Genomic DNA, 11,124 nt, shown 5'->3' with positions numbered 1-11,124 from the left:
GGTGAATGAAAGGAAAGCTGGAAAGAGAAAGTGAAGAGGTGACGTGCAGCTTTACTTGATCCATTTTACGTCACACGTTCACCTTCACTTGCCACCACGCATTTATTATGAAAACCCCGTGCTCTGCTTCAGCTCCAGCTGCTCTTGGCGGGAAAAAAAGATCTTGATGGATCGCCGGAGGTGTGAAGGTCAGCTCTACTAGAGGCGTCCGCAGAAATTAAAGCATGTCCTTCTCCTACTGGGGCCCTTTGCTCTCTGCTCCGTGAGCTCCATCTGCTCGCTGTCATTGTGTTCGGAGACGGCAGCTCGTTGGTCACATCAAAGACTCCGACGGGCCGATATGGAAAGACACTGCTTTGAAAATGTGAGATGGTGAGAGTTAAGGTAACATCATAATGGGATAATATTGTGGGGGTCTCTGAAGGAGGAAGAGGAGGGGTGGTGTGTGCGAGTAAGTGTGTGTTTGTAAGAACGTATTTGCGTTTTTTTAAACTCATCAGACATGGCCTTGGGAATGCTCAACAGGAAAGTCTTTAGACTCTGTGTCTTGGTATTTGTCATCTTTTTAAATCTGACGGCAAGAGACCGTCCTGTCCTGAACATGTCTGTCTCACCTCGCCGCAAAAGAAAACCCTACACTGGGTTTCATCAAGTGAAATGGACCCAGGAGGGATTTAATGTAACAAGACTTGTTCCCCTGACTTCCTGGCCCTCCGCTCTGCCCTCCTCTCTGTGATTCTTCATGCAGTGACTGGGAGCAGTGGACACACATCCTCTCTTTCTTTTCATCCTTATTGTTATTTTAGGCCACCTGCAAATCTATTTCTCTGTTTTAGCCGCTCTGTTTTGTGTGTCTGTTTTCAGCCTCTCACACATGCAAGATAGAAACAGCAAATCAAGGGAGGAGGAAAATATGCAATGTCTTCCGGACATCCTCCCAAGACGGCTGTTGTGTTGAAGGAGGCTTACAAGTATGGCATGTTTGCATGTGTGTGAGCTTGCGTGTCAATCTGTTTACCTAGGAACAAGCCTGGCGATGTAGCCCGACTGCAGTCAGTCAGAGGTAGTCGGTCCTGGACACTCATGCAGCCCACCTCTGCTCATCCTTCCCCCTCAAGCCTCTCGTCTCCGGTGATTAGTGACTCCTGCAGGAGTTACAAATCTTCTATTTCCATTGCATAATCAGTCAAGAAGGGCCAGAGTTGAGGAGCTGCACAACCTTAAATTATCAGATCCTTCGGATGTTGGGTCTTAAGCAAAGTGGATACCAGAACCTCCAGCCGTGGGATTCTGGTCTATGGCTCCCTCTGGTTGGTACTTCTGACCTGCTGTGTCCTGCCTGGTGTGGAGCCAGGAAATCCAGCAGCAGTTTGACTCTGCAAATCATCACACAGAGGACCACTCAATCACACTGTTTGCTGAGCAAAGTGAACATAGAGGGCCTTGTTCACCAGAAAGTCCACAGCAAGTCCACGCAGCGTGAAAGCTGGAGAGCGAGGCTTCACTGTCTGAGTCAAAGACATCAACAAAAGCAGAGAAAAACAATCATACATTGCGGTGTGTCCACATTAGTGTTTCTGACACCTTTAGACTTTTAGTTGCCTATTAAAAGTCCCCATACCTGAACAAAAATAAGACCTTAGGTTCCTTAGGTTTAAGCAACTAAAACTACTATTTCATGGTTTAAAAAAGCAATATTGACTGCTGATTGGACAACAGAACCCACTCTGAGGTCTAGCTAGCTACAGCTAACATTTGTAATGTCAGTTTATTTGCTGTTTTGGGCATGGATGCATCAAGGAAACTGGATGCCACATTCTAAGATGGCAGCCAAATAATTCCCATTACTTAGCACATATGTTGAAAACGTTTTTTGGCTTTGAGGCCCATTCTAATTCCCATTCTAAGGAATAAATGGGTTCCCATCTTGAAATATGGCAGAGTTGTATGTGGTTGAGAACATTCATGTTAGCCTCTGGTCGGCTCTCCTCACACATGAGTGAATGAGGTAATTTTTTGATCTTTTAACTTTTTCATTGGAATGGATCAAATTTTGATCATTTCAATGATTGTTTTGAGATTTCTAAGAATACACAGTGAAATTAAATTCTGCATTTAACCCATCCTATACATATAGGCGGTGGGCAGGCCCAGAGGCTAATTAGTTGTTTTACCTGCATTCTGTCAGGAAAAGACGTCCGTCCATCTGAAATGTTAGCTAAAGTTGATGGCGTGTAATGTTTCTATATAAAGGCTTTAGATTTTCCAAGGCACAGTAGCTTCCCAGAACTTGAAATGTGGTATGGGACATTTCGTGAAAGGTTAGGTTTCAGAAGATTTTAGAACTACTGCTTGTATCAACGTGACATAGAGGGATCATAATCCTGATCCCCACTTTAGTCTTATTTATGTCACAGCATTGCAACAAAGTCCTTACCATGCCAGGAAAACTGTTCAACAGTAAAACATGTGTATAGAAAAACACATCAATCAGATACTGTACATCAGCAGCTTCTCACTCTCTCTGTTGTACAGTAGACTTTGTACTCATGGTAAGCCAATCCCACCTTTAAAACCTCTAACCCTGTGGTGCAGCCAGCAAGTCTCTTCATCATACACAAAAGCTCATTCAGCCATTGTGACCAGGTCTTCATTCACCCTCTTACCTTGCAGGTCTCCTGCCCAAACAGCCCCGGCTTGAGGAGCGCTGGGGAAATGGTCCTCGAGGCAGTGAGATCAGACAGCAGAGGAATCATCCATCAACACTGGTGGTCCCAGAGTGCACCAAGATCAGACTGCTGTCTTAAAGGTGTCATGGCTACCAGACAACGAACCTATAGGACAACAAAGACACCCATGTCTCTTGACTATAGGGATCCAATGAGAGTCTGGAGTTTGGGGTCTAGTTGCATGGGGACGTTTGATGAATAAGGCCACTGTGAGGCAAGAGTTCAGATGCAAGACCCAGGTAAGGTCTTATGTCTGTAGATCATACCAACCTTAACTTTCAAGCACTATAATAGAGTTGTTCGCAATAAGATTGCTGTTATGTAGATCTTAGTATGTTGACTTCGGACTTAATAAGAGATCCTTAATAAGAGAAGACTTTAAAGCTGCACTAGTGCTACAGCTGCAGAGAATTATCGTCCAACTCTGTAGTTCCCATGAGCTCTAGGGAGCATTTTAGTGTCTTTAAGCTCATTGTCTTGGTTTTCTGGCCTGTTAACTAGATCCCTTAGCAGTTGGTTAAGTTGCTAAGTTGGTCCAAATGAATTTTAAATGTTTCACCGTATCTTTTAGAAAAATAAACTGTTTATCTAACACACACACCGTGACATATTTCTAAGGTAAAAATGTGCAGTGTTGTGTTTTATGCTTGTTCCACTGCCCCCTAGTGGCAAATAAATGTAGTAGTTCAGATTGATATCAGGATATTTGGGAAACTATGCTAATGACTGTCTGTTAGGGTTTTGTCTAGGTTACACTTGATTTGTAAAAACTCTCGCGAGACGATGATCTTTGAAACTCTAATATTGTATAAACTGAACATAACAACAGATAACCCTAAAATAGAGTTTGTTCATTGTTTTCAGAAAGACGTGAAGTGTAGGCCGCAAATAAACCTTTTTTTGTGGGAAAACTATCTTTGATACAGTGAAAACTTTGAAAATGACTGCTCTAATGTTACAATATATACCAACCATATACGTGCATGAACATTAAAAGGCTGTAGGGCTTTACTACTTTTATTGTAATAATGAAATATAGGGTTTTTCCACAATGTTCATATATTATGTCAGAACCATAAGCACGACTTGATTTTTGAAAGAGCCTTTTGTGTTAGCTTGAAAGAGTAGAAGTTTAACACTCTGGCTGATCAATAAATAGCAGCGTTACTGAGTATCAGCAGCACCTTTACTGCTCCCAATAAATTCCAGGGATTAGGTTACCATGCAAAGTTTTAGACGCAAGATGGCAGAGGTTTTCATGTACAGGTGTCGTCATAAAAAAAAGATGACCACAATCCAACAATGAGGAGCCTGTATGAGGTAATGCCATCAAAAAAATAGCTCTTGGTTGCAGCAACACCAGCAGGTCACAGTTTATGTTTGAACAAGGTGTTATTTTGAAGGGTTTGAGGTGAAATGTGAAAGGCTGTAGTCTGAGTTTTTATGTGTAGTAAACACAGTTTCGTCATGGGAACAATTTGGAAAACCAGTTTCACACATGACTGCTTTATAATGTGCCTAAACTAAATTCACGTTGTGGCTTGTTTCTTAATAAATGTGAAAAATTTTAAATTATGTCACAGAAAGCATCTGTTAACATCGGTTACGTTGGTGATCGTATGTCACTGCTAAATTCATTTTCTAATCGTGTAAAATTCCCCAACCATCTGGTACTCAAGCAGACAAGAATCTACAAAAATATTTGCAAATAGTATTTCATCCAGTCTGCAGATGAATTCAGTAAATGCAGATCCAGCCACACAACGAGGCCAGCTCCAACTTTAAAATATACACACTCTCCAGTTCTGTCCTCTCCTTATTTTAATGATCTGTGGGGAGACTGTGAGCCAGGAGTGTGACTGTGTTCACCTGTGCCAACACACTCAGCCTGGCCTGCATCCAAACCAGCTTTGAGCAGAACCAGAAATGGGCTCAAACCATCGTGAACCAAGATACTTAAAATCTCCTCATCCATCCAATGCACCACCGTCCATCCGTCTATCCTGCTACCCATATCTCCACCCACCCCCACACTCCAACTCCCATTGGCCCTGAGGTCTTGGCTGTATGAGCCTTTAGCGTGACAATGTGTTTGTCTACCTTGTGTGTATGTACCTGAAAGTATATCTGTGTGTGGGTGTCTGTGCCTGCAGGTACATGTGTGTCTAGTGTACGGTGTCAAGGAGCCTGGTGTTTGTTATGCTCTCCACAGTCACACTGTCTTTCATCAGGCCTCGTCCTGCGCCCACAGACTCTCAGTATACAGTTTCATAGTCTAGGGCCCCCGTCTGCTGTAGCACGTGGGTGGATGATTTCTAACACATGGGAACCTTGGGAGCCCACGCAATGCTGGAACAATAGAGGACCTGTCAGTATTAGGGCAATGGAAGAGGACGAGACGGCAGGCGGTGATGATGTCAGAATCATTCACACCCACCCACGCTTAATCCGCCCCTTCTTGGCTCTCCGTCAGAGGGATGCATGCACACATACAGAAGCATCCACAAGGAAGAAAAAGAAGACTACATACAAATCTCCCGTAATCTCATCATTGGATCCTACCGTATACGTGCATGAGCATGCATAAACAGTAAAAGACCCATTGACCTCATCTCAAATCCCATCACATTTAAAGGAAGATTCCAGCTTTTTAGAACTTGGCAGAGATACTCTCAATTATCTGACCTAGAGTCCAAGTCAAATCTCAAGTCTCTTGTGGGTAAGTTGAGTCTTGTATCACTTGCTACTTTCCATTTCCTTAAACCAATCACAATCGTCTTGGGCGGTGCTAAGCGCAGAGCGGCGCCACGGTAACGCTGCAAAATAGCCTCGGGAAGGGGCCTGTTTTGGTGGAAAGTGTGTGTGTACGTTCAAAAGTTGTTTTAGTTGTGCAACAGAAAACTCATATTGGACAGATAGTCTAGCTAGTCTGGATTTACCCTGCAGAGATCTGAGGAGCAACCATGACCATTAACCATTGTCCTCATAAATCCACCAGAGTTTAAAATTCCAACTCAAAGAAAGTGGAAGGTGACAAACATCAGCTGAAATCCAGAGGATTTTCTGGCGGAAACAGAGCCGGTTATATGCCAGTTATTCCCTTTAAATCCAATTTTCATCGTCTTCCTAGTCTGCCAGCGTGATTTGTGTGTATACAGACCTAAGTGTACAGATTCACATGTGTGTGCACCCTGTTTGTCCAAAATCCCACTCAAAGCCCATAGGATTAGTCCTCTCAGAGCAGCCGTTCTCCAGCTGCAGACCTCTTGCACGCCCAGTGGATAGCAATCTGACTTACTGTGACACCTCCGCCTCCCTGAAAGTGAGAACCAGCACTCCAGCTTTACGTGGGTTAGTGGATAGTCATGTTAGCACATTGGCAAACGGTCCACATGATTATGTTGGTTTAATCTTGAATGTTATTTGTCAAGTCTTGCTGAGCTGGATTTGTGTTTGTATAGTGTCCATGCATGGTGTATCTGTAGGACATTAAAATGTTTTTGGAAGATGATAGCCAGATTTTGTATACCACTCTTGTTACATAGCTTTGCTTCTTTCTCCACCTCTTGGACTAATGTACAGACATTGGCTTAGTTTCTTTTTATTGTCTAGAAGCAGATTGAAAATGACAACAAAATCCACCCTGCATGTCTGCCAGTGTTGGAAAAATAAGAAACAACACAATATGGTAGAAAGGCAAGCAGGGAATGTGGACAGCTTGTGCAATAAGCGGAGTTGCTGACTGTTTGGAGTCAGGGAGAAGGAAAACAGGGCAGTTCCCAACGGTCGGCCTGAGTCCGGCGAGGCCACAGCACACGCCATGCACTGAGAGTGAGGAAAGCAATCCATCAGTGGTGGTTCACCGGAGGAACAGAAGGAGGGGAGGGTGCAACACTGTGCAAAACCAACAGTGTGTGTGTGTGTGTGTGGCCATTGTTAGCTGGTCAGGGTCATTGTGTGTTGCTGGTAGCCTCCACACCCTCAGATTTCAGTGGGAGTCTATGCCTTCAGACACTCCCAAGAGGGGAGTAGGGGCGACCTGTGGGAATGCACAGCTTTCCATTCTACACACAAACATGTCAAGCAATGGGAATGCCCTTTCAAAGTAAAAGGAAAGCAATGAAGTAGTAGTGATTCTTTGTTTTCCTTAATTTCAAAATGAGTTTATTCTTTTTTTTGAGAGCATAGTTGGAATATAACAATAACTATAATAATTACACTAAATAATAATAGCAACAACCAAAGTCATATTTAAATGAAATACAAAGCAGTTTTTCTTAGAGTACAAAAGTGTAAATTCATAATAAAGTTGCTTTAGACTGGACGCATCAGACCATACCTTAAAACAATTTCACTACAGGGTCCCAGATCTTCAATCAAACACCTCCTCCATCTTCATTTAAAAATCAGTCTCTCAAAATGTATTGTGTTTGCCATTTGTCTCAACAACAAATCATGCATGAGCTTACTGGCTTGCGTGGGAGAGTCCATTTTCCACACTCGCAAGATTACCTTCTTTGCAATCACTATTCCAAACAGAACAGCCATTTTTTTCATTCTTATTGGCAAACAATGAGATTGTTGCGCCAAGAATGGCTGTAAAAGTCATTTTTATTCTCCACTTCTTTCTTTTTAAAAGTGGAAACAGCTCAAAATATTATTTACGCGAGGCCGGATATCTCAGTTGGTGGAGCGGCTGTCCATGTGCAGGGGTTTGCTCTTTGACGCAGCGGGTCCGGGTTTGGCTTCGACCTGCGGCCCTTTGCTGTGTGTCATTCCCCTTCTTTCTCCCCTTTCATGTCTTCTGCTGTCCTGTAAAAAATATAGGCAGAAAATGCCACAAAATAACTTTAAAATATATATATATATTTTATTTACAAACTGTGACAGCTGTGAATTGTTGTTGTTAAGTGAAGCAGGTGAACCCATCTTCAAATGCAGGACACTGCAGACAACAGAAATAAATAAAGAATGTAATGTAATAAAGAGGACAACTCTTTATTACAGATTTAGTGCACACAAGTCAAAACTGTGGTCTCAACATAACAAAACCAAGGATCGACTTAACTTTAGTACAAACTAATCTGATGAGGGGATGCAGCTAAGGTAGGCAGAGAAACTACTCATTAAAGCAATGTCGAAGCATGACCCAGTTTAAAAAGCAGTTCAAAAATATGGTTTTCACAAGTTACAGGGAGGAGGAGGGGTTTTGTTGTTCTCACAGATTATTTATGTGTTTGTTTATATACATTATTTATTTTCTATGGTGAATATATACCTATGTAAATATGTATGTTTTTTTGTGGTGTGTAAATATACATACGTAGGAAATTGTTAACAATGTGTTAAAGATATATGTTATAAATATGAAGCAATTCATGATGATTATTATATAGCAATGGAAAAGGGGTAGGAATAAATAATAATAATAATAATAATAATAAGATGCTTTTTCCCATTCCTTTTTGGACATGTTAAATTATTATATTATTTTTGTTCTTTAAGTTTATATTGTATTATTTTGTACATGTTCAAAATAAAGTATTAATTTATCCATTCATTCATTCATGACAGTAAAGGATCTAATAGCATTTTCTTATTTCTCTTTTAGAAGTACCTGTGCTGCCTCTAACTCCATGTGCATAGGCCTCTGTGTGTAGAGTAAGTTCAATCATTAATTAGTTTTCTTCATCTCTCTGTTGATTGAAAATCCCAAATACAAATACATATATGCAGATTTTGGAATTCCTCAAGGCAGCATCCTGGGCTCCCTCTGGTTTCGCTTATTATATTTGAACTTACACATATTGACTGCTATTTTTCATCAAGCAGTTTTACATCCAACCCTACCTTCACAATAGTCTTTATTTATTTTAATTGTTTTATGTGTAACAGCTTCGTTTTGAAGATATGTATTATATGCATCTCTTTTCTGACTGTAAAGCATATATTTTTCCTTTTCTTTACATGGACAATTCTATATTAACAGAAATGATTATCATTACTTTTATGGGCTTGGATCAATCAAGTAAAGCTACAGAAGGTGATTTGAATAGTAACATCTCTGACACATGATGTGATTCCGAAATAAACTGACAGGTTGTTATGTCAATCTGCAGGCTAACTGGGCCTAACCTAAACAACCGTGGGATTGCCTCTATGTTTGTTTAACTGTTTACTCTGGGCCAGGTCAGCCCCCTCCCCACTGACAGCAACACGAGCCATTACTGCAGACCATCTGTGGACACGGGTCAATGTTGACCTACTGCTCTCTAAACAACATTCAGCTCCATCCAGAGGGAATCAGTCAGACCAGGAGCAACACAAATATGTCCTATGAGGAAACATGGTGCCTGTCTGGACTTATTGACAACCTCTCAAAAAATTTGTATTAGTCTAAAAAATGAGTCTATGCACAAACATTAAATTACCAATAACTAACACCTAAAATGATTAATTCATTCAAAAATCAAAAATGCTCAAAAGCCACATTTTGCCTTCTGTATCATGAGTGAATAACTGTGAGTAATGCGCTAGATAGTGTAAGAATATCCAGTCATTATTTTGTAGACAATTTAAACTATGCACACTAAAGATAATGTTTATATAATCAGTCTCAACAGTTTACCAGAAAGCAACCTAAGTAATGTAAAGGTAGTTTTAAAATTGTTTCAAATTTTTTAGTTCTCTTTGTCATTGCTGATCAAGCCATTCCTCCTGACCTGCATTAACCTCATACCCATCATCCTCGTCCACACAATCACCTGCTTCCCATTTCCCTAATTAGCCCAGCAGTATATACACCAGCTCATCTCCACTCATTCTCTGCCGGATTTTCTCATTTGCATTCATCCTAGCTTTCCAGCCTCTGTTTATTCTCAGCCTTATGCCTCTCTGCATAAATGTATCTGTTCTGACTGCCCTCCTGGTTTTAACCCTCATCTGTTTCATCAACTTACATAAATGGAACTTTTATTTGAAACCTGTCTGCCTTTGTGTTGGGTTTAAGCTTGTTCAGACTGAAAACAGTCCTGCTGTTGGGCTATGTTAGTTGGGCAGGGTTTTTTTATGTACCAGAGACAAAGAAATACCCAAGTCCAGTTTGAGTAATAGATCCAGTGTTTTGGCTCATCAGACTCCAAAACACAACACAGTGTTAATACTCTGACACTTATTGTTACTCATGATGTCACAATGAGTGCCAGACAAACAGTAAGATGCCATTCCCGCTACAAAGTAACCTAAGAATGTGCACTTGCACATATTGATTGGACAACGCAACACCTTGCTGGTGGCGTTGCAACAAAAATTGTGACAGGTTCAACTTTTTTTCCGGTCAACCATGCCTTTTTTTTTCAAATCTTTCTCACAAAGATTGTCTGTCTGTGTGCAGCCTAAAATCTATTGAAGACGTGAGCACTGTAAAATAAGAAATGTATCTCAGGAAGTCTTTAGGAAAGCATGTCAACTCTGTAGTCACGGCTTGGAATTAATCTCTTTAGGCCTCAACACTTCCTACTGTCAGATTATTATGGCCATTTAACACTACATCAAAAAGAGTGCTAAACCAAACACATGCTACAATCGCGGGATCCAGCTGCTGTCAAACCAACTGCTTGTATTCCTATTCCTTAATCCCATCCCAAAGAGGAAAGAAACTCTCACAGAGACTGTCCAAAAACCCTCCAAAACACCTGGTGAAGCTGACGGCCACAAGTGCCACCTCCCTGTTATACATCATCATCACCAGCTTTCATAACCCCATAGCCAGTCTTCATCACTTCGTCCTCTTCCATCAACTAGTTTCCATTACCCGACTCGCCGCAGGTCTGCACACACAAGCCTTCGTAGACAGGAAAGCTACCCTTACACCGATTACATTTAAGCTTGCCTCTGTCTGAAGGGGAAATCTCAGTATCCACAAGTGTTGGCTGACTTGGCTGTAAACCAATTCCTGCCAGGCTATCACCTTTCAGCCCACCAGACCCTGAGTTATTACAGCGTGGCTGTTTACAGCAGTGCTAGCCCAGCGTGGTCTGGTCCGACCCGGCGCTGAGCTCTGCAGTCAGCCACCTCACTCCTCGACCTCCCCCTTTCGTCTCCAATCGAACACTGGGCTGAGAGCTTCCGCCACAGGTGTCTGAAACTTTCTTCCCCTCCTCCTGTCAATCCCTTTCCTCTTTGACGAGAGCTTTAATTCCCTGTCCTCTCACTGCTTCGCTCCCTCCCACGGTCATTCTCTCACTCTCTCTTTCTTTCTGGGTTAGTCGGCTCACACTGGCAGTCCAGATTGTTCTCATTTAGTCTGGTGAGTTCAGGGCTCACTGTCTCGCTGCAGACCCCAGAGCTTGCATGCTGTCTGTCTCTCTGTCACACACACACACACACACACACA

This window comes from Etheostoma spectabile, chromosome 21 (genome assembly GCF_008692095.1).
Source record: "Etheostoma spectabile isolate EspeVRDwgs_2016 chromosome 21, UIUC_Espe_1.0, whole genome shotgun sequence".
Classification (NCBI taxonomy): domain Eukaryota; kingdom Metazoa; phylum Chordata; class Actinopteri; order Perciformes; family Percidae; genus Etheostoma; species Etheostoma spectabile.
Note: the sequence above shows the minus strand (reverse complement) of the source record.